At 36.2% G+C, this 23,623-nt stretch overlaps 1 protein-coding gene across 11 annotated transcripts in view; it reads left to right on the top strand.

The window, feature by feature from the left end:
- Positions 1–23,623, top strand: part of LOC124387640 (collagen alpha-1(XXV) chain) — a 164,410-nt gene that overhangs the window by 46,673 nt on the left and 94,114 nt on the right. The window lies entirely within an intron of this gene.

Raw genomic sequence — 23,623 nt, 5'->3', positions numbered from 1 at the left:
TAAAGATTTCAGTTGCTTATCATGCAAAGCCATTTTGGATCTTTTGTTCATTAGGCTTGTTTGTTCTTACACATTTGCACCAAATACCTTAGTGAATCAGGCCCAGATGTGGGAACCGCCCATACCAAGGGTAAACGATGCAGACTCACAGCATGGTGCTGGCTCTGATTTCTCCCAAAATAAATATAGTCAATGTTCAGCATGTCAATTATTTTTCCCTTTGCAGCCAGAACTAACAGCACATGCTGCTAGTGTTCAGCAATTACACCTCTCACATAAATACTGTTATAAATGCTGACAAGAAAAAAAAATGTCTCTAATTTGCTGAGTATGATTTAATTGACTTTTTTAAAACCTGGAACTTGATATATATATATATATATATATATATATATATATATATATATATATATATATATATATATATATATATATATTCAAACAGACAGCTTAAAGACAAAAATCAAGATTGACAAAAATCAGGATCATGATTGTGTCACACAGCTGAGCAAAAAATGTAGATGTAATAAATCTTACAACTGTGGAAACTATATTCTGACATGCAGACTGAGTAAGACATCACATATACTGTAAAAGCAGAGGCACTAAAATGGTTATACAGTTATTTGCTTTAGAATTAACAGATTTTGAAAATGTGGATATTTTATTTGTGTTATACTGTAGTATCTACAGTGTTGAATCTTGTTACTAAAAGCACATATGCTTTTTTACTATCCAGAATGCAAAGTTTCCAAAGTGATAGAGAGAAATTGGTTAATAAGAAGAGCAAATGTTAGTCAAAATCTTTCAATTGAATTAGAAATAACTCCAACTTCATGAAGAGTGATTACTTTATTCAGCATCTGTGCAAAGGACTTGCATGGAGTTGTTCACAGCTTACGTAATGTCTGACACGTTTTTTGTTTTTTTTTCCATTTTAACCACAAATCAACAACTTTGTCAAAGATCCCACTTACTTTTTGTCAGGAACTTCATGTACCTGCTGTGAATATGACAAGCTATGTAGTTTGCATGCATTTTCTTATGTCCACTTTAAGGTAGTGTTGGGCCAGAAATATAATTGATTTTGGCAGCCTTCACACATACATTAGACTGGGTTACAAAGTACTTCATTTCTGACTTAGGTTTAGTTATCTCTATTTACATAGAATTGACTAAGCTCTAGAATGGAATATGTTCAAACTAATTGGATTGCATTCAAAAACAGCAATTTCCTTCTAGGTTTTTCAAGGGTCACCTTGTTTCATTTACTTTCTGTATCCTCAACAGTTGCACTTCTAAAGAGTACAACAAACAAAACAAAGTGTGCACAGTACGCAAATCTATGCTAATTTTATTTTTAAACCTTGAGCGCTTACAACTTTTCAGACAAAAAAAGCTGGATTCTGTCAGTAAATGCTATTTATTTACAACTTTTTAAAACAAAATGTCTTTAAAGTACCTTGCTGGAAAATGTCTAGTGAGATATTGCCATGGCTCAGTGCACCATATTTTATGCATCACCGATTTCACTTATAGATAGGGGACTGTTTTCACGGCCACATTCTTTCTGTTTATGTCAAACAGATCGGCACAGTATCTCTCAGGCATCTAGCTTTTGCATCTTACACACTTCAGTAGTTTTCCTACCCACTATGAAAATGAAAGTCAGAATAAGTAAAAAAAAAAAAACGTTTCTGAGCTGTAAATAGCATTGCCTGTACAATTGAAAAAGAACTTTAACAAATGGTTTTTCAGTAGGAATTTTAGTGTGTGTCAGGGGTGTGCAACTGGACAGTCTATGAAAAAACTTTGGAATAAACACCATCACTCAACACATTCACTGCTTTATAAGAAGACCAAGTCTATAAAGTGATGCTTTGAGAAAAAAATACATAAACGATGTTATTTGGCATAAGTTACTAAATTGGTTGGTGCAGTAACAGATAGCCGAAGGTGACTTGCACATACACACCATTAAGAATATATTTAATGGAGACATGTATTTGAACATTGCCATTTCCAATGGCAACCTTTGCAAAGACAATGGTGACTTCTGTGTGATTTTTTTTTCTGTTACACTGATTTTATGGCTGGATGTCAGGGAGGTTATAGATGAGCAGCTCTTGGGTGAGTTATCTGAGCTGGACACATGCTGTTTACGTCAATCAGGTTAACAATGGCTCACTCGTTTGGTAATTTTAGGTAATGCAAGCTATTAGTGTTAAAGGTCAAGTCCCCAGCATTGTGCAGGTGGGCAGAGAAATGAAAAGAGAATACTGAATGAAGTGTAAGAATTATTATTAACTCAACATTTGAAGGTCAAAAGACAGAGTTCATATTAAAAGTACTGAAACATCTAGGACAAACAGTACTTCTGTATAACTGTACGGGTGGATCTAGGGGTTGGTCATGGTGCTTTGTGAAACTGGAGAAATGCCAGACTTTCCAGAATAAATGCCAGAATTCTCTTCAGATGCAGGTTAGTTCCAGTGTAAAAACGTGGACATCATTTTGAGTTGCAACAATCCAGCCAGTAATATCCAACTGCCAGGCAATACCCTGCTGAATCCCTTTTTATCTATTCCAACTCTGCAGTTATATGTAATGAAGCTCAATAAAATGTTGCCATAATCAGCAAAATGATCATCATAATGAAAATCAGCAATACTTATGATAGAGAATATAAAAGCATGCAGAAGAAGCCTGCAGATCATGATGACTCTTTTTTAATAGTAAAAAAAGACTAATCATAAGCTACACAAACATATAACATAACATAAACTAACTAAGTCATTTCCCAAAAATTGATTAGGCCCAATTAAGTGTTTCAGTAAAACGGTTTATATCAAGTTTTTTTATTTTATTTCTCAAAACAATGGAATGTTTAATATGTTGAATTGTAGCCCCCACTAAGCTGTTTACTGTGTCATAAGCATGAAATTAAATTGATCTTGACACAACTCAGTGGAGTCCTTAGCTCAGCCAGCACACAAGACATTATATATTTGCCATTGTAGAACCCGATAAAACTGTCAATCAATATACTCAAGTGGAAATATGAACAATATTCATATCCCACTGAGTTGGGTATAGCCTTAGCAAACAGTTATTACAGAAAAATCAGCATATCTAGTGTATAATGTTCTCAAGTAAAAAGTAAAACTTCACAATAAATGGTATAATAGTTTTAAATGCCAGTAAAGTAATGAAAACTAGTGTAATCAAACCAATAAAAAATGTAAGAAAGTCATATGTTGTCTTTCAAGCATTTCCAGAATTCATTTCATGGTGCAATTGTTTGACATATTTAGACAGATTGATAGAGTGATTTGTAATAACCCAAACCAAAATAATCTGTGATGTAATATCTTATAGAGTCTCGCAATTGGTTTTCTTTCCTGAATTGCATGTTTAGTGATCAGAAGTTTCAAACTCTTAAGTGAACACTGGAACAATGGTAGATACAATTTTCTAGTAAGATGGCAACATTTTCATGCTACAGATTCATACTGACTATTTACTAAGTATAACATTGGGACATAATTTATTGCTTACAGTTTGAAGGGTGTTGATGTGAAATGCAATATTGTTGAAACTGCTCAATCCTCCAGCATTACAGCCAGCACTGTCTTATTCAAAATGCAGACTGGGATGAATTTTGCTGAACAAATTGGTCAAAATGGAAGGGAATAGTCAACAACTGTGGACAAAATTAATATATATTCCACTATTTTGTGAAACCTGGAGAAATTTGCTGTGAACTGAAGGGAAAAGTGCAAAGTTTAGCTGTTTTGTCTCGTTTTCTCTTCCATTTTAAACAACAATCTATGTAATTTCAGCCAAACTGCTGTAGGGTGAATATGTAAATATGTTCATGGTAGTGATACCACAGTCATGAGGAACTCAAAACCGACTTGCCTTACGGTTTATTTTCTATTAAAACGATGACATGGTTTCTTGTTTTAAATCTTTAGAAAACCTTAAAGTGTACAATCAAATTTTCTTGAGTTAAATGGACTAGACAAATACATTTTTGGGTACAATGTGTATGCTATATAGTACTTCAGTCTCCATAGAATAAGAACACCCAATGTTCTTCTCATGGGTGTTATTTGTCGAATGGCTAGAAAAGAAACCAGGAGTGTCAGAAAGGAGTAGGAAGGCTGAAAGGGCAAATTAGATGGTGATGTTTGACTTGGCTGTCTGTTTTGGAAATGGTAATAATAAGCAGCTTAAGAGGGTTCAAAGAGCTTTTTTTCTTCCATCAGCATGCCACAGTACCTGTCACCCTCACTTCATACCTGCCTCATCAGTAGCCATGACCTGTTTTTTTTCCCCTTCATTCCTTTTTACTGTACTCTTGTCTGGCTTTCATCACAGTTTACCATTCTCAGTTTACTCGGAAAGTGGCCTGTTACTCATTAAACACTGTTTGTGTACCCAAAAGTTTGTATGGAATTAGTGCTAGCGATGGTTATGGCAATGATTATATTCCGGAACATACATTCTTCTTCAGTCTCATGTCTGCTTTGCTACAGCACATAAAATATTGCTTTATCTTGCACTACTTAAACAATCTCTCAATGTATCTGTATATACAGTATAGGAAGCTAATTTACCACCATGTGTTCATCTACCATACAAGTTGTTGAGAAAATCAAGCCTTTTAAATAAATATTTTAAGCTGCTATCGTGAGTGAGTTAATGTAAAGCATGTGTACAACTTTGAACAATGACAACAATTGTTTCATACTGTACAAGATGGATAGTCATAATTCTATAGGATACAGCTCTTTTCCTTTTTAGAGTTTGTTTTGATTAGATATTGATTTAGTTTTATATTTAAGTTTATTTAAAATATACAATGTTATTCATTTTCCTGTCTGCACCTTATAAGTATGCAATCTTTGTAATTGTAATTTGGAATTTGTTTACATACTACATTTTATTTGAGTGTCATTTCCATGCTCACCTTAACAAAAGCATGCAATAAACATTCATGATGAAAGAGCAGGTTTATTTAGTTTCAAGGAAAGTGGATTTAATTGCTGAGTACCTCAGAAACTACCTGACTTTTAAAACAAATTGGCTATGCTTCAGGACTCTCTGCATTATGATTTGCATTTCATTAGCCATCCAGAAGAGTAAGGTGAAAATAGGAGTGAAATCTGCTGGTAATGGACTTTAGGCATAAGTGGAAAAGTTTTAAAGCTTCCCGATAAAGAACAAATTATAGAAAGCGAAGTAGTAGAACTAGGTGAGGAGTTGAATCGAGTGTTGATGGGCTTCTGATGGTTTTTAGTGCTGGATCATTTAGAGCTGGTACTTGCAAAAATGTTTATTGTCTGACAGCTTGCTACAGAAAGTAATGAATGGTAGTGTCTCCCTCTCTTTCTCTCACTCCTACAAGTACATTATACAATATATAACCCAGTTTTTCATAACTATACTGGTGTAACACTTGACACAAATGTAATATATTATTACTACTAATGGAATAGGAATCCTATGCTTTAATTACTTTAGAATGCAGAAGACCTTTAGCTACTTAATAATTGTTACATTTATTATGAAGTTCTTTTATGAAATTATCTAGCTCTGATAAAAAGTAAACCTGAAGTAGTAAAGATCTCTTGAGCACCTACTGTTTTTTTTGAGGATCACTCTTTGCTCAGACAGTGACAGTCTTATGCTGTTCAATATACATTTTATTACAGTATTTATATATATATATATATATATATATATATATATATATATATATAAATTATTAATAATATATATTATATCATTTATCATCATCATATATTATATCATTAATTATTTACTATTTACACTTTTTTTAATTAAATCACCTTTTATATGTAAGGTATTTTAAGTATATAAAGAATTAAGATAAGCCACTCAGTCCAACAATTACATAAGAGTAACAAAAGACTAAAAGACAGATGTTTTTAGATAATCACTGGCAATAAATTCTGATAATAATAACATTTACCAATTTCTTGTGATTCAATTGTAAGTCCTTACCACATAACAAACATTTGAGCAGACCACAGCATCCGCTCTGGATTTACTGACCCAGCAGGGTTAACATCTGCTTACATCCAGCTTTCAACACCTGCAAATGGTTTCCCACTGAAGAGCAAAGTCGAAACATCTATGGGCCTGTCTAAAATATTCATACTGCTCCTGTGAAAATGTGGTGGAAACCCAGCAAGACACCCGCCATCTTGTAAAATATATTTGAGATTTCCATTACCACCTAGAAGAAAAGATCTTTAGTGCTAAGAAGAGTGACAACAAATCACAGGTGATTCAGTGTTCATTTTCTCTGCATATTATGGCTGGATAAAAGGATTTTAGCACATAGCAACTTATTTGAAGGCCTATGGGAGATTTTGGAGTGAAAGCACTCTGTGCCATTATCAAAACACGATTGAGGGAATATCTTTTTGGAACAATGTGTTCATTCCTGTAGTGCATTATTAGAGACTTGACAATGAAGCTGTTCTGGAGACTAGTCAAATTCACTGGCCACTAAGACATTTACTTAGACAAAAATACATTTGAAACCTAAAACAGATAGATAGATAGATAGATAGATAGATAGATAGATAGATAGATAGATAGATAGATAGATAGATAGATAGATAGATAGATAGATAGATAGATAGATTCATTCATTCATTCATCCATTCATTCATTTAAGTACATGAATCTTATGGTCAGAGAGATCACTTTATTAATCCCACAGTAAAATTTACAATGCAAAAAGCAGTATGTCTAAGATAGAGTATTCTCTTTAGTAATAAAAAGTGACAGTGCAAATATTGAATCACCTTATATAAAAAAAGTTGTCTGAATGATGATGCAAAAAAAAAGTGTCACTGTCTTGTCACTGGATCAATCAGTTTATTTAAACATTTTAATACTAATGATTACTAGTTTACTGTGATTCTGTGCAAATGCCTTAAATAAAAATAAAACGTGCATCTCAGATGTCTAAACTCAAGTGCCAACATTCAATTTAAACACATTTCATTCACAGATCACACTTTACTGTTTCTACCAATCATATTTAATATATTCTGCTAGTAGATTTACTTACTGATTTGAAAGATTAAGAAAGCTCTGGGCTTTCCAAAGTTCCATCCACTCAGCTCTCAGAAGTAGCACTGAAAAAGTATAATAAACCCTTAAGAGTGCCATTAAGCTAAAACCCTGTTAGTGATGATAGCACAGTTACAAAACATTTTTCTTCAGAGTTGGCATGATGCTTGTTTAATTTTTTTGTAATGAACAGAGTCTTTCTAGCTGTTTGAAAAGGGAGGAAAGAGAATTTTGTTTTTGAAAAATAATTTTGATGCATGTCTTTCTTTTGTCTTCAGCGATGTTCGGTCAAGTAGTGCCATGCTTATGGCTTGAAGAAAATGTAATAGAGTGATTATGGTAAAAAAAAAAAAAAAAACATTACAGCCCTAGACTCAAGTTTATGAAGATTTAGCTGTACCCTTGCTGTAGTAACAACCCCCTGAGAGATTAGTTTGGTCTGGGCTTGAGAGACATTCTCTTACCCACCCTGTTTTCCCTTGCATCACCAACCTGGCTTCCCCTCACTGCTGTACCATGAGCTCACAATGTATCCTTTTTCTCACAGACACAACTATGCTGCAGCATGGCAATACCAGACACAACATGCTGTTTTAAGTGACACAACATAGTAGTACTTGTTTCTGTTTTTATGAGTTTCTAAGATTGCTCTCGTGTGTGCTAGTCTGTTATAATGTATAGTGTGTGCTGGCAAAGTGCCAGTGCAATAAAAAGGAATAAATAAACATATATTACATATAATCTATCTCACCGTTCTTATAGATCTTATAGACAGAGGTTTGGTTTAGTTAATTTGTTTTCTGGAAGACTTTTGCTAATGTGAAAGGGAAACAGTAATACCTATTTTCCAACTTCGCATCAGTAATTATTATGGGAAAAAGTACATTCATTCATTATTCACTCTATTTTGGTCATGGCCATGGTGGAACTCTGAGCTTATTTTGGGAACACAGGAAACCTCTTAAGGAAACGACACTGATTACATTATTTGCAACAGTTTTTCTTTTTGTTTATTTAGTACAATTAGATACATTATAAATTCCTGTTATTTAATTCCAGGACAATGATATGCATATATCTTAATTTTTTTTTTCCCAACTCTCTGAACAACCAAATTGTAACAACTTAATATAATGATCTACATGTGAGAGGTTTTACTGTATTTTAGGAGGGAGCACTGAGGTAAACTTTGGCTTTTATAGTGTTTGCTGTAATCCAAGGCTATGTGTAAAGCACTGTTAGTGGATTATTGTGGCAGGTTGTAAAAGAACACGGTGAGACAAGCTTCAAAAGCACTGTGCATTTTGGCATTTTGGCACAAGCTTCAGCAAGAGTGTGCTGCGAGTCAAGAGAGCTAGAGATGAAGGAGGCCCTATTTTGTTCCTTAACTCCTACACTTTTCCTGATGCTTATGAAAAAAAGGCTAGTGTCCTACTCCCCTCTGTGTTCCCTACAACTTTTATAGAGACACAGTATGACCCATTATATCAATCCCTATAGAATAGGCTTGCAGCACTACCTGTGTGTTAGAATCTATATTCTCTGCTTTATGTCTCCCTTGTTTGCTCTTTAGCTCTTTTAACACTGGCCTTTATGTTTTGTCAGCAAGGAGCAGATGTATGGATTAGTTTCACGATTATATAACATTTTAAAGCAGACCTGAAACCTGAGATAATGTAATAACTCTCTGGTGGAGAAGAAGAAAGTAAAGGACCTTCTGCTATATAGTTTTTAAGTTTTTTTATACCCATCAAATATTCTTTTAACATGACAGGCCTTTCTGTAAAAAGAAAATAACCACATAAAGTGTCTTATTCTTCTTAGACCAGAGTAATTTTCTGGTTAAAAAATTTTTTGGTACCATTTTAAATAAATAATGCATTAAGTGTTAATGAAGGAGTTTTATTTTTTTTTTTCTTTCGTAAAAATAATGACACAATGGCACCTCTTCCTCCGTGCTTAATTGCAATAGAAATGCATTCACTATTTAATTTCTCAAGCTCTTCCAAAAACATGTCTGCAGAAAAAGCTTAGAGAATGTGAAATGAAAGAGTTTATGAAGGTCGGGTTTTGAAATCCTCAGTACCCATGTTTGTAGGCTGCTCTGTGTTTTGGGAGTTGTAGCAGCAGATCTTTGTTTTTCTCTCTACAAGTTAATATGACAAAAAAAAAATCATCTTGTCATGTTGACAAGAAACAAGAAGGTACAATCTGTTTCGCCCTGAAGTCTTTTACTGGAAAAAAAACTCTTAAAAATAGCCTTACCTCGAACTCTTACAAAGCACAAGCACCAGAGACTCCTTCCATAAATGTTTCAGAACTGTCTCCATGGTTCATCATATGAATAATGACAGATTTATATATATATATATATATATATATATATATATATATATATATATATATATATATATATATATATATATTATATAATTGTGTATATAATGTGTATAATGTGTTTCCGAGGTTAATTATTAGATCTACATTTGAATGCAGAATCACTTACACTAAAGCAAATGAGCATGAATTATGTTGGTGCTGCTGATCTTGAGGGTGAATGTTTAAAATTAAATTAGTTTGCTTGAATGACATCAATATTGTAATTCATTTCTGACATTTTAATGAAGAAGTATTTGCCATTATAAACACAATGCACTAAATCAGAATTCCAAAAGCTGTTTTGCATTGATATTATTTTATGAAAATATAAAAGGCAGTGTCCTTCTTTTGCCTGTTTTTATACATTGTTCCACTGATTATATTTAAAAAGAGACTTGAAAAATTTTTAGAGTTAAACCTCTTGTAGACCATTGTAGTTCGTTAACACTACACTAAAGTTTACACTTAATGGCTTTTATAAGCTTAGGGCTGCTGCTCTCTATTATTTTAGTAATTCAGTATTCTAACACTTATTCATTTCATTGATGAATTCCTTTTAAGAAAAAATGACATCCATTTGTTTTTACAAATTTTTCAAATTTAGTGCATTTAATTGCCATATAACATCAAAATACAAATACAGTGCATTAAAAAAGTCCCTCCGCAGTGGCCACGTAGAATAAGTTATAGGAAAATTAAACTTATTATTATTTTCACTCATTTATTTAGTATTAAATCTCGCACAGTATCGCAGTGTGGTTTTCTTGTCTCCTCGGAAAAGCTGCTTGAAATTTCCTCACACTAAAATCGTGCTTGACTACCTGCTCTACACGATCACTGAGGGGGGGGATTTTTGAACGCACTGTATATAAATAAAGATATAAAAATCTATTTTAAATTGCTTTAAAAATGGTAACCGCACTGTTTCTTTATGCTTTAGTTTGAAATTACCCCAAACTTTGGAAACTTTTTTTTTTTGCCTGAATCTTCTCCTCACCCCTCGCTGTTTTCTCCCTGTTCCTCCATTCATTCTGCAGAGTCTTCTGTGGTACCTGTCCAGCGCACTCCAAAATTACCCTTGGTGCATCAGTAATAATGGTCCGTCGGAAACACAGTGCTCTGTGTGTAGTTAAATATACTAAATAAAGCATCGACGCTAATAATTTGCCTTGATTAGTTTTTTGTAATCAAATTACTTGAGGAATCATTTTAGCCCTAAATAAGATCAGTTACAGCATTGCTGATCACTTCTATTGTTTTGTTTATGATAAAAAGTTTTAGTGCTGTGATTTACCCTTCGCTAACAATTCAAGATGACCCTATAGAAAACCTACTCTTCCTACCAAATGTTCATCCTTTTTTATTATTATTTTAAATTGTGGGTGTTTTTATAAACTGGCATTTGGGAAGACTTTATGACAGCCTAGTGCAAAGTGGATTGTGGTTGTGGCACATATATAATGAAACACATTAGAAATAAAATAAATAATACATAGATGTCAGGGCAATGTTTTGGGTACTTGTGCTCCTAAGTATCTAACAAGTGCTGTGAGAACTAGAGGGAGGTTTTGATTTGCAAAGCTTTAAGCTCTTTGGGAGTAACAGAAAACCCACAGCTCCAAAAGGTCTGGAATTGTTGAAAAGGAACCAAATAACTTGGTCCAATAACTTTGTTCTCAGTTAAGTGGACTCCAATAGACTTCCAACATTCTTCTTTGAATGCATTGCTGCATGCTGCATAGGCTTTTATCTGCAAACCACAAATACAATAGAGCAACATGTTATGGTCTGCATGTTCTAGTAAGTAATAAACATATGCAGTGGGAACAAAATCATTACGGAGCTACTTGAGGCATTTAATAACCCTACAGCACTGATAATAAGTAGCACATCCACACTATACTACAATTCTCTATATAATTCACCCACTACAACGTAAATGCTTTGCTTACAAATCACAATTTTTTGTGGGGCCTATGTACCCCTAAGACATGGTATGTATATGTATATGTGTATAGTTGTATATGTTATATTAAGCAACATATTACTAACAGGAATTTAACAGCATATTTTTATTTAATTAAAAAAATCTATTCTGAAACCTACTGATTCATAAGAAGTGAAAGTTCTCTCACTTTTTTTGACCTCTTATCTGGGTTGAATGACTCACCAGCAAAAACACATGAATCAACTCCGCTCTATTTGACAAATGCTATTGATATTGTTGCTTTTTGCTTCATAATGTGGTTATGAAAAACAAACATTTCATTTTGTTCTTGCAAGATTTAAAATCTGAAAATTCAAAAAGTTCCCTTTAGAGCACAGATTTATTGTTTATTTTTCTACATCCGGCTGCCAGGAAATACATGCCACATGCACATCAAGTAATAGAGGATTTTTTTTTATAGCATTTCACTTAATTATGCAAATAGCTATACATTTCTCCTATTGTGGAAATGATGCACACCATCTTTTAATACTGTTTTCTTCAAGTCCATAATCTTGCATATATAATGTTTTTACAATGTATTAGCTATAAATGTTACTAATGTTAGGACATCAGGAATTAGCTACATGTCTCCAGTTATTTTATTTTTTTTCTTAAGCAGCTTTTGTAGTATAAAATATTAATTTAATGACTAAATGGCCAAACAAAGTGTTTTATCCAACTTGCTGCATTGCCTGGTTTAGCTGTCTCTACTGCACCAGTCTTTGTATCATTGCTGACCCTGCACTTTGACCCCACTCTGAACCAGCTAGAATGTGCAGAGAAAATCTGCAACAAGAGAGGTTGCCATTCTCTTCATTTCTTCGTGTACAGCAAAATGAAATAATTTGGAAGGAACTAAGGTCAGTAAAGCGCTGCAATGATACTATAGTTCCGAATTTTAATAGGAAGAAGCTTCTTGACTTGACTTGATGAGAATAATCTTATTAAAATGGCTACAGTGACCTGTCTTTGGTAAGTGATAGCATCTTTACATCTTAGCAATTCAAATTCAGGGGCATTTAAAGAAAAGAGGAAAATCACATCAAACGTAGTGGTATTATCTACTTAATAGAATGATATTGTGTATGAATTTGACACCTCTGTCTAAAATGTACTTTGGCCTTGATTTTGATATTGTACATTTTAAGCAGAATTAAAATATAATGTTAAAGGTGACCTACCTAGTATTTCTAAATTACTCTTCATATAAATATTACCGGTACTCTATAACCATGGTGGAGAGCAAAGCCTTTAGGGAGAGCAAGGCCTTCCCTGCTGTTCTACAATGAATCACTGACTTACATTTAAATATTTTTTGCCTATGAATGTGTGTTGTTCTCAAGAGTCTGTTCTTTCATTTCATAGCACATCTACAGTTGTGTTCAAAATTATTTAACCCCCACTGAAATTGATTGTTTTGGTCGGTTTGACATTGATTATGATCATTCAGTCATCCTGCTTACAATTAAATCAAAGAGGCACGTGTAGGTCAGACAAATATAACATAACATTTATAATGAAATAACCACAAATGTCTTTTCTGAGCTCACATCATTATCAGTTTTATTCAACCCCCAAGTGACATTCAATCTTAGTACTTAGTACAACATCCTTTTACAGTTATAACAGCTTTTAAACGTGAAGCATAGCTTGACACAAGTGTCTTGCAGCGATCTACGGGTATCTTCGCCCATTCATCATGGGCAAAAGCCTCCAGTTCAGTCACATTCTTAGGCTTGCGCACTGCAACTGCTTTCTTTAAGTCCCACCAGAGGTTCTCAATCGGATTTAAGTCTGGTGACTGCGATGGCCACTTCAAAATGTTCCAGCCTTTAATCTGCAACCATGCTCTAGTGGACTTGGAGGTATGCTTGGGATCATTGTCCTGTTGAAAGGTCCAACGCCTTCCAAGCCTCAGGTTTGTGACGGACTGCATCACATTGTCATCCAATATCTCCTGGTACTGAAGAGAATTCATGGTACCTTGCACACGCTGAAGCTTCCCAGTACCTGCAGAAGCAAAACAGCCCCAAAGCATGATTGACCCCCCGCCATGCTTCACAGTAGGCAAGGTGTTCTTTTCTTCATAGGCCTTGTTCTTCCTCCTCCAAACATAGCGTTGATCCATGGGCCCAAACAGTTCTAATTTTGTTTCATCAGTCCACAGAACACTATCCCAAAACTTCTGTGGTTTGTCCACATGACTTTTGGCATACTGCAGTCGACTCTTCTTATTCTTTGGGGACAGCAAGGGGGTGCGCCTGGGAGTTCTGGCATGGAGGCCTTCATTACGCAGGGTGCGCCGTATTGTCTGAGCAAAAACTTTAGTACCCACATCTGACAAATCTTTTCCCAGTTCCTCAGCAGTCACACGGGGACTTTTCTCCACTCTATGCTTAAGGTAGCGCACAGCAGTCGAAGTCAGCATCTTCTTTCTGCCACGACCAGGTAGCGTTTCAACAGTGCCCTTTGCCTTGAATTTGCGAATGATGCTTCCTATGGTGTCTCTTGGTATGTTTAACATCTTTGCAATCTTCTTATAGCCATTGCCCTTCCTGTGAAGAGTAATCACCTGTTCTCTTGTCTTCCTGGACCATTCTCTTGACCTCACCATGTTTGTAACCACACCAGTAAATGTCTAGAAGGAGCTGAGTATCACAGTCATTTTAAAGCTGCCTAATTGGTGCTTATTAGGCTTTATTGCTGCTCCCTGATATCCACAGGTGTTTTCAATACCTGATTGAAAACACTTCATTGAACCTCTGTTCTTCAGAGTGGTAGTCTTTAAGGGGTTGGATAATTATGTCAATGAAGAATTCACAAAAGAAACATTTACTACTGTATTACAAAACTAATTGATGTCATTTTAGTTGCATATGGTTCTTTAAGAAGTCCTTGTAGGATTTCATTCTGAATACAATTACAAATGTACACTAAATTCCCTAAAACCATTTACAGCATTGGGGGTTGAATAATTTTGAACACAACTGTAGCTGTTTTTTCATTCCATAGTGGCTGACAGAAGAGAGGAAATGTATTTGGTTGCAGATATACATAAGGACATATAAGGACATTTACAAAAAATTTCAAGAAAGGACATAGAGAGGAAAGCTTAGCTAAAATTTTTTAAAACAGTTGGGGAGCTTTTTTTAAAAGCCATTTTGCATTTTCTTTCCAGTTGATTTTGCACAATTTTGGCACAAACACAAATTGCCTTCATTACAAATGGCCAGGAAAATCGTAATGCACAGAAACAAATGCAGGTCATTTTATGAGGTTAATATTGAGATATATGCTGATATATGGTAATGCTAATCATTGGCACATGTATACTTATATACATTTACATTTATGGCATTTAGCAGACACCCATGTCCAGAGCGACGTACAAAAGTGCTCCCTAAGGGTATTAAATAATGAATAAGTATATGCCTGTATTTTTTTAAAGCATTAAGGACACCAATAATCCTGACCAACCCTCCAACCCCATTTGTAGAAATGTAGCCCCAAACTTGCAGAAAACCTCCACTGTGCTTCACTGTTGCCTGCAGACACTCGTTATTGTACTGCTCTCCAGTCCTATAGCAAACAACTTAATTTTTTGCTACAGCCAAATATTTTGACCCATTAGTCTTTTTTGGATATTTGTCTGCATCTCAGTTCCTATGTTTTCATGCATAAATGAGGTGCATAGCTGTGTTTCCATGTTTGAAGTATGGCTGTTTGGCCACAATTGTTCTACTGTATGAAGACGACTTCTGGCCATACTTCTCCAGACAGTAAATGGGTGTACCTGGGTTCTGCGCTGATGTTACTGGTGGTGGCCCACACAGGTTTTTTGTTATAGCACTAGCACCTGCTTGGTATAATTAGTTTATCATATATCTGACACTGGGCCTGATAAGAACTAAAAGTCAAATGGTGGTCACACCAAATTTTTCCATTTGATATGGATTTCTCTTCTGTTGTTTTACTTTTACAATTCTGTTTTTTAATAAAAATAAATTCAGATTTTTTTTTAAGGCATTTTAACTGTATAAGGCTCTAGTTCTACACACAATTGTGCCAGAAGACAGAAAATGGTCATGCAACATGAGCATGGATTGTGCTCATTTTAGTGTTTTCATGATCCTCTACAGGCACATCATAAAGTTGTTTTACTACCTACACTGACCTTGTAAAATCCCTTTAAAACATTAAATGTACATTAAGGACTTTTAATAATTACAGATCATCAGTCATTAACTTAGTGACGGACGCTGCAAACTGTAATTATTATGTGCTTTATTTTGTTCACAAACATCCCTCATTTACTGGGAGATAATGACTTTCAAAAAAAGCTGGTTTACTAGTACAGAGGGAACAATCATACAAAAAAATGATTTACATTTATCAGTTGATAGCTTCAGATTAGTGGAATACATTTTTCATATAAAAGAAGTTTACAAATGACTAAATATCCATTTATCTTTGAATTAACTTCAATAAAATGTCATATTAAAGAATAAACAATCAATGGCTCATTAAGCACTATTTTCTCTAACAAATTAAGATAAACATCTTTGGGGTCAGTGTGCTTTCTCTGTGTGTATGGTCTGAACAAATGAACTGTCTGAATATGATATTGTCAGTGTTGATAATCTGTTTGTGTTAACTAAGTGTGGGCCTCACTATGCCACTACTGAACGGAAGCTAAAAAAGGACAGTATGGTCATGTGCCAGCTGATGTGGTAAAATTAAACACTGGCTAGTTGTGCAGCATGAAAACAGTACTAAATGTGCTGCGCAGATGTTCGTCATGAGCATGAAGCAACCTTTAAGATAAACCCAGGACAGTCTTTATAATTACAACAGAGTTTTAACAGTATCTACAGTATCCCAGTGAGATTTTCCAGGAATGAGCCTTGGGCTTACAATGGCTTTTGCCAAGTGTAAATTTGAATACTATCCGTGTGAGACCATCCATAAAAGCAGAAGGTGAAAACTTCAAGCAATACCTAAGTATCAGGATAAATAACTTCTTTGTCTGATAGGATTTTAATGTGTAGTATTTGGAGTGTTGAGAATGCCATTACTTTGATTTACTCATGTGAATAGTATATGCATTCTGTAGTCATATCGGGATTTCCAGGACAAATATTTTTGAGTTGTGTATATATAGGTCGGTCTAAGTATCTATCTATCTATCTATCTATCTATCTATCTATCTATCTATCTATCTATCTATCTATCTATCTATCTATCTATCTATCTATCTATCTATCTATCTATCTATCTATCTATCTGTCTGTCTGCAATCATAATCTTATTCAATCATGCTCTAATTTGTAATTTACTGTACAGTGCACAAGTATTTTTGTTTACAACTGTGTTTAAAGCTTTTTTTGCTCTTCACACTGTATTTATTTTTACAACTACATTTATCATGTTTTTTAATACCAAGAAACGTCTTTGCGGCCTACAAGCACTAAATACCTGCTAAATATCCTCACACACCTTTTTTCAGTTAAACAAAGCACATGACATCAACCAAGAGTGTCAGAATATCAAAGCCCTGGCATTCATATAGTGTTACTACATGTCATCCATCGGCCCGGAGTGAACACCATCGCCAGAATCAGAAATAATCTAATACATAGATACATAGAAGGTTTTATTTGATATCTCCAGTCTGTCCTACTGGATAGTCTCCGTGACACTTTCAGTCAGTGCTCACATGAATTCAGACAACTGTTTCTGTTGAGATACCTTTGCACTTCCCTTAAAGTACCTCACAGCTAACGTCACTTGGTTACGTATGTAACCCTAGTTGCCTGAGGGAACGAGACGCTGTGTCGAAACGCTTTGGAAACGCCTCACATTGTCCGTGCTCTGAATCACGTGTGAAATCCAGCCAATAGACAATTCGTGACGTTATCGGCTGGTGACTTCGCATAAACCAGAAAGTTACAAAATGGGTGAGCGATGGTAGCGACATTAGCTTCTGTAGAAAGAGTAGCGGTGCAAGGAGTATGGCCTGTTGACGCAGTGTCTTGTTCTCTCAGGAAACTAGGGTTACATACATAACCTAGTGACGTTCCCTTTCAGGAACTTGAGCTGCGTCAAAACGCTTTGGGAACGAGTGCCCAATCACGCCATACTGACCAGTCCCTTCCTAGTGTGTCTGAGAACAACCAGCATGCAGGACAGAGCAGCCGGGAGTGGCTCTGATATCGAGGTCATAGAACCTGACAAATGTCAAAAGGGTGCACCAGCCCGCAGCGTTGCAAATGTCCTGGAGAGAAACTCCAGCGGACCAGGCCGTAGAGGCCACCATACACTGGGTGGATTAATCCTTGACTCCAAAGGGAGTGGGCTGCCAGAAAATTTCTTAAGGAAACCAGCCTCTCAAGGCTGGCCTCTGACCCTCGCAGAGCGGCTGGAGCAATGCCCTTCAACCCCTTCGATCTGGGCTTAGAGCTCTGCTTTTGGGCTTTGCAATGCCTGGCCGTGCCGGGCTTGGGCTCTGCCCACAGAGCAGCCCCCAGAGAGCAGCGAGGAAGGAAAGGTAAGGTTTTCGACTCCTGAAACCTGTCGACGTCCGCCCCTATCACGTTGCCGAACAGGCCAGAAGTAGCTATCGGGGCATTTAGCAGAAAAACCCTGTCCCTGTCAGGAATCTCTGACAGGGTGAGCCACAGATGCCTTTTTGTGGCTACTAAAGCTGACATAGAACGACTAATGGCCCGTTTCCTTGGTGGCTCTAAGGGTTAGGTCGGCAGCACGACATAACTCTTTAATATCGTCAGCCCCAGAGTTAAAACCCTCGTCCAACTCTTGCAGCAGGTCGGCTTGGTATGCCTGCAACACACTCATCGTGTGGAGGCAACCTGTGGCCTGACCTTCTGCCGCATACGCCCTACCTACTAAAGCTGAAGTGGGTAGGCAATATTGGAGCCTTCAGAGATGCAACACCTGGGAAGAGATAGCCAGCTAGTGTCTCTTCAACCCTGGGCATCTCCCTATAACTCCTTAAACCCTACTATATTCACATATAGCGAGTGCAGGGCAAAGGTACGGGCCGCATATGGGGTCTTCTCAATGTGCAGGTCAGGAAAAAACGGTTGGCCCCTGGGCGGATGCTGTGCTGCGGGGCGCAGGAAATGCTCATCCAGCTTGCTGGGAATGCGTTGCTTCCGCTTCTCATCTGGCCAAGCTATCTCTAGCTTGGAGACGGCCCATGTCACTACCTCCAGGAGCTCCTCGAACAGCACAGGCTGTGAGGAGTCCGTGGGCTCGCTAGCATCAGAAAATTCCCCCTCCTCGGACGAAGAAACACGAAGCTCTGCGTTGCACGCTTTTGGTGGTCTTTCCTTTATGAAACAACAGCTGGTGAGTATTCCACTGTGAATACTGTTTGAGAAAGAACCTCGTGCTTCCCCCGGGGAATGGGAGCTCGGCCCAGCAGGGGAGGCTGGAAGGGACTCATCCGTCTCCATGCCTTCTGCTAGGTTGGCCTGCAAGCCCCACGACCTTCGGTGCTGCTTCGCGTCGGTGAGAGCGGGACCTGAGCTGCGGGGGAGAGCGATCTCCAGAAGCGGAGCGTGCACATAGCCATGCGACTACAGCGCGGACAGTCGTCTCCCTTGAGAGCCAACTGAGCATGCTTCAATCCCAAGCAAACAACACACAGCTCATGTGTGTCTCCCCGTAATGAAACAGGTGGAAGGAGGGACACAAATGGAAAAGCTTTGCTTGCTTTTTGCCATTGCTTGCACAGACTCACACACAAAGCGCTTACCTGAACAAACAGAAGCTAATGTCACTACAATCGTTTACCCATATTTTAGTTACCTGGTTTACACAACGTCTTCCACCGTTGATGTCACGACTTGCCTACTGGCTGGATTTTACATGTGATTCAGAGCATGGACAACGCGAGGCGTTCCCAAAGCGTTTCGATGCAGCTCGAGTTCCTGAAAGGGAACTGAAGGGACAGAGACAAATATGCAGAGCTCACTATACACCCAAACACATATTACTCGTGTTACAAACAGTATTCACAGTGGAATACTCACCAGCTGTTGTTTCATAGAGGAAAGACCACCAAAAGCTTCATGATGGAGTCTGATATAATGTTGCTTGGCCATCTGTCTGGTTAATAATCTTTTGCTTTCAGATGTGAGGTTACCAGCTGGGTCATCATAGGGAATATCTTCTTAAAATACAGTGATTATACATGTGATTAAAACATAAATGTGTGGTACTGGGTCTGTATTTGATGATATGACTTTATAGCACTGCATTAGTAAATCTGCTCAATGCAGAGAGATTTGATATTTGATAGATCCAGCAAGTATATCTTAAGTTGTGACAATAGCTTGGCTATTGATATATGTATTACCTTCACTGGCTGTGAGTACTGTATTCTTTGCCTTCAGTTGGCCCACACAAGACTCTGTGGGGAAGATAATTACATTGAACATGACACACAGGGCAGGTTTCAAATATCCAAGCCTATTACTCAGCCAGAGGAGAAATACATTGCACTCCAAAGGTGATGAAAGCTCTTCTCTAAGTTACAGCTTCCATACAAAAGGGCTCTGGCTTTAATGTGAAAAACAAATTCAGTTAGTTGATGAGTGATTGAAGGTGGCCACCAGATGAATTGAACTAATTGCTTAGTGCAATTTTTTTGCCATAAAAGATGTGCAGTACACATTCCATGAATGCATTTGCAATGAGTGATGTCAGTTATGAATAAAAAAAAAATCTGAAATTACTTTCATATGTAGCTGGTATGATTTTTGGCCTTAAGCTATTTTAGTCATTGCTTATTTTCGAAAGAGGAAATCCACTTGTAAAAACCTAATTTGATATTTTACACATTGTTAATTGGCCTGAAATTATGAATACTTTGCCGGAAAGATATCAGAAAAACAAATTAGCTGGTTAACCAAAAACAGCAAAGGAGTAGAATCCCACTGAGTTAAACTGCTACTACACTGAGATGTGCTTCCATACTTACAATTTATTATTGTACAGAGGAGCTAAGTAGCAGGAGATAACAGTCTGCACACATTCTTTGCACACATTTATTCAGGAATGTCAGTGTGTTTGAAATGAGTTAAAGTGCAATAAATAATTAATGCTACTTGGGATAGTAAAGACTAGATTTAGACAAAGTGGGTGCACAAAGGATGGATTCTGACCAGGAAATATTATTGATTCAATTATGCTTAAAACAAACTAGTTACATGAAATACATTTTACTAAAAAGCACAGTTGAAAAATCAGCATCAATGTTCTTATTTATAAATTTTTCTCGCTGTTTCCATTTTGGCTCCAGAGTGGTGCAACAAAATAAGCATTTGTCATATCGAACAATTGTGAGTTTAAATCTCAAAAAGTTTCAAAAATATCCATGTCTGTGAGTGGAAGAGAACTAAATTGGCCATGCTGTAGGTAGGAGGGGTGGCATGCTCTCTCTTTCTGCTGATAATAACTGTGATACTAAGCAATAATGCCACCCCTGAGCTGTTGAAAGCAGAAGACTGTGTTGCACTGCTCTGTAATTACCTTATGACACATGCCTCTCACACATACATGTGCACATAAACCTGATCACATGCCTTGAAATAAGTATAAACTTGGAGTTAATTTAGCCAGAACAATACATTTATTAACTGCAGAACAAAGAGTCTATTCAGTGAATGTCTGCTGATGTTTTACATCCAGACTGGAACTGAAGTGATGTCATTCATAAAAATAGTCTCTGAGTGTGTTGTACACACACACACACACACACACACACACACACACACACACACACACACACAAGAGAGAGAGAGAGAGAGAGAGAGAGAGAGAGCTAAAGTCTTTCTTTGTTTCAGTAATGTAGTATTTTAGATATAGACCATATCAGAGGCTTCTTGATATTTTGTATGTTTTTTAATGTTTTACAAAAATGTAAGCCATCTGTGGTGTGGTGCCTCAATACTGGACGATTCTTAAGTGCAATAGCCAATGTGTTTATGTTGCATATATACAGTATCATACAATCACATCCATTCTGTATTAAGTGTAGATGAAGTTTCCTAAGAAAGAGTTTTTTTATTTATTAATGTGCATCAGCAATGTGTACATGAGCAGATCCTGTCTTTCATGTTGATCAACCCTTATGATCTTATGTTATGTGCCGTCATCTTAGTCGTAGTGGCTGGTTGTGCATTAAAAGCATAAATGTGTAATTTAAAAACAGCTAATCGCCAAGACACCATTCAAGCTTGCAGTCTGCCAAAAATAAAGGTTTTAATGAATTTGCAATTTTACACATATTTTTTAAAATTTATAACCATTTTTAATTATGTTGATAGTAGATTGAATGCATAAGATGCACACAAACACATTCATCATGAATCACCAAAAAATATTGAAATGTGTCAACCTTGAGAATTGGAGACAGATGATCTGCTGTGGCGACCCCTAAAGGGAGCAGCCGAAAAAAGGAGAAGTAGTCAACCCTGAGGATACAATTAGACATATTTAAATACTTTTATTTTTGATTTATAAACATATGATATGTTTGCTATAAACAAATAATGAACCTACATTGGGACAATGCACAATGTAATAAATCAGCATTATGCAGTAACACATAAGATGATTTAATGTTAGTCAATGATTCTGTATAAGAATTACAAGCTACAAGCTACAAAAAGTATGGGTTACATAAAATTAAGTATTAGAAACAATGCACAAAAATTGTAATTGGAACATTGACCTCAGAGGCACTGTATTTATATACAGGATCGATTTCATTAGTATAGACCCTCTATAATGAGACAGATTTCTCAAACAATGTCTTACAAAATACTAGAGTTGAGCTGAGGAATCTCTTTATCCAAGGAATTATAATATTTGGAGCGGTATCTTCACAATTTGTTTAAACATTTAATAGATCTTTCTTAACTAACCTTTGTTGAGTTTTAAATGGCCTTAGACCTCTTGTGATTATAATGCTATTTCACTTGAAGTTGACATACATTTGTTTTTCTGGTTCCAAAACAACTGCAAAAACACAGAATAGCACATAAAAACCAGTTTCCAGTGGTCATAAAAAGCCAACTTAGTTTACCATTTGCAATACCACATAGTTTAAAATAATAAAACATGACATTAAGTCATGAATTATAGACATATTATAGCCATTTAATGTTCTGCTGAGAAACAGAAATGAAGAATGCTCATGTATGACATGCTGGTAATTGATCTAGGCATAAATGTGCTTCTATCATTTCTTCAAGGCCTTGTAGCTCATCACTACATTAAGTATATGGAGTCCTCATTTTGTTAATGTTCTTCCATGACAGATTTCTGCTTCAATGCTTTCTTTGCAGAGGCCATGATTCATTTATTAAGATCTATATTTAGTTTGTAAAGATAGCATAAAAAAGATGATGTGCTTGGAATAGTCAGACCCATTGAGTAGTTTTATGATAGTTGAAATGTGCCAAATATGTTTGTATAGATTCAGCTCATGTGGTTCAATTAATTTTGTTCGATACAGATTATGGTAGGTATGTTTATGTGCATAATGAACATTGTTGATATTAATACAAGGTTTTGTAATTTGTAATTTGCCTTGTTCTGCCACACAATTATAAAAATGTCACTCTTAATATAGCATACAGTTTTATTATTAGAGATGAGAGATGAAGAGCCTTGGTTACAGTTGGGAAAGTTTAGTCAGGGATATTCAGTAAATGCGGTTTAAACAGAAAGTCTGGACATCGTTAAGTTCAGAATTCCGTTTTCAATGCCCTTGGAAAGCCGGAACAAATGGCCATTGAGCAGCATGAACAATAAAATATTGATTAAAAAAAGGGATCTGTCGTTTACCTAGAGCTTAGCCAGTTGCACACATTATTTGTCTTTCATTATTAACTCTGAAATGCCTTTTTTAGTCGAGCAATTTTCACTGCCCGGTCCAATCCAATCCAATCCAATCAATGACATGTAAACATGCAGGAAAAATAAAATGTGTCACTCGGCACTACCTTTGTACAAAGTACTATTTCTGCATGTCACTTATGTGTGACAAATAAAAAGGTTCAAGGCTTTGTACACAACAGGAACTTCTGTAAAGTGATGTGAATG

Source organism: Silurus meridionalis, chromosome 6 (genome assembly GCF_014805685.1).
Source record: "Silurus meridionalis isolate SWU-2019-XX chromosome 6, ASM1480568v1, whole genome shotgun sequence".
In the NCBI taxonomy this organism is placed as follows: Eukaryota; Metazoa; Chordata; class Actinopteri; order Siluriformes; family Siluridae; genus Silurus; species Silurus meridionalis.
The sequence above is the reverse complement of the archived record's forward strand: the minus strand, read 5'-3'. Positions and strand labels throughout refer to the sequence as shown.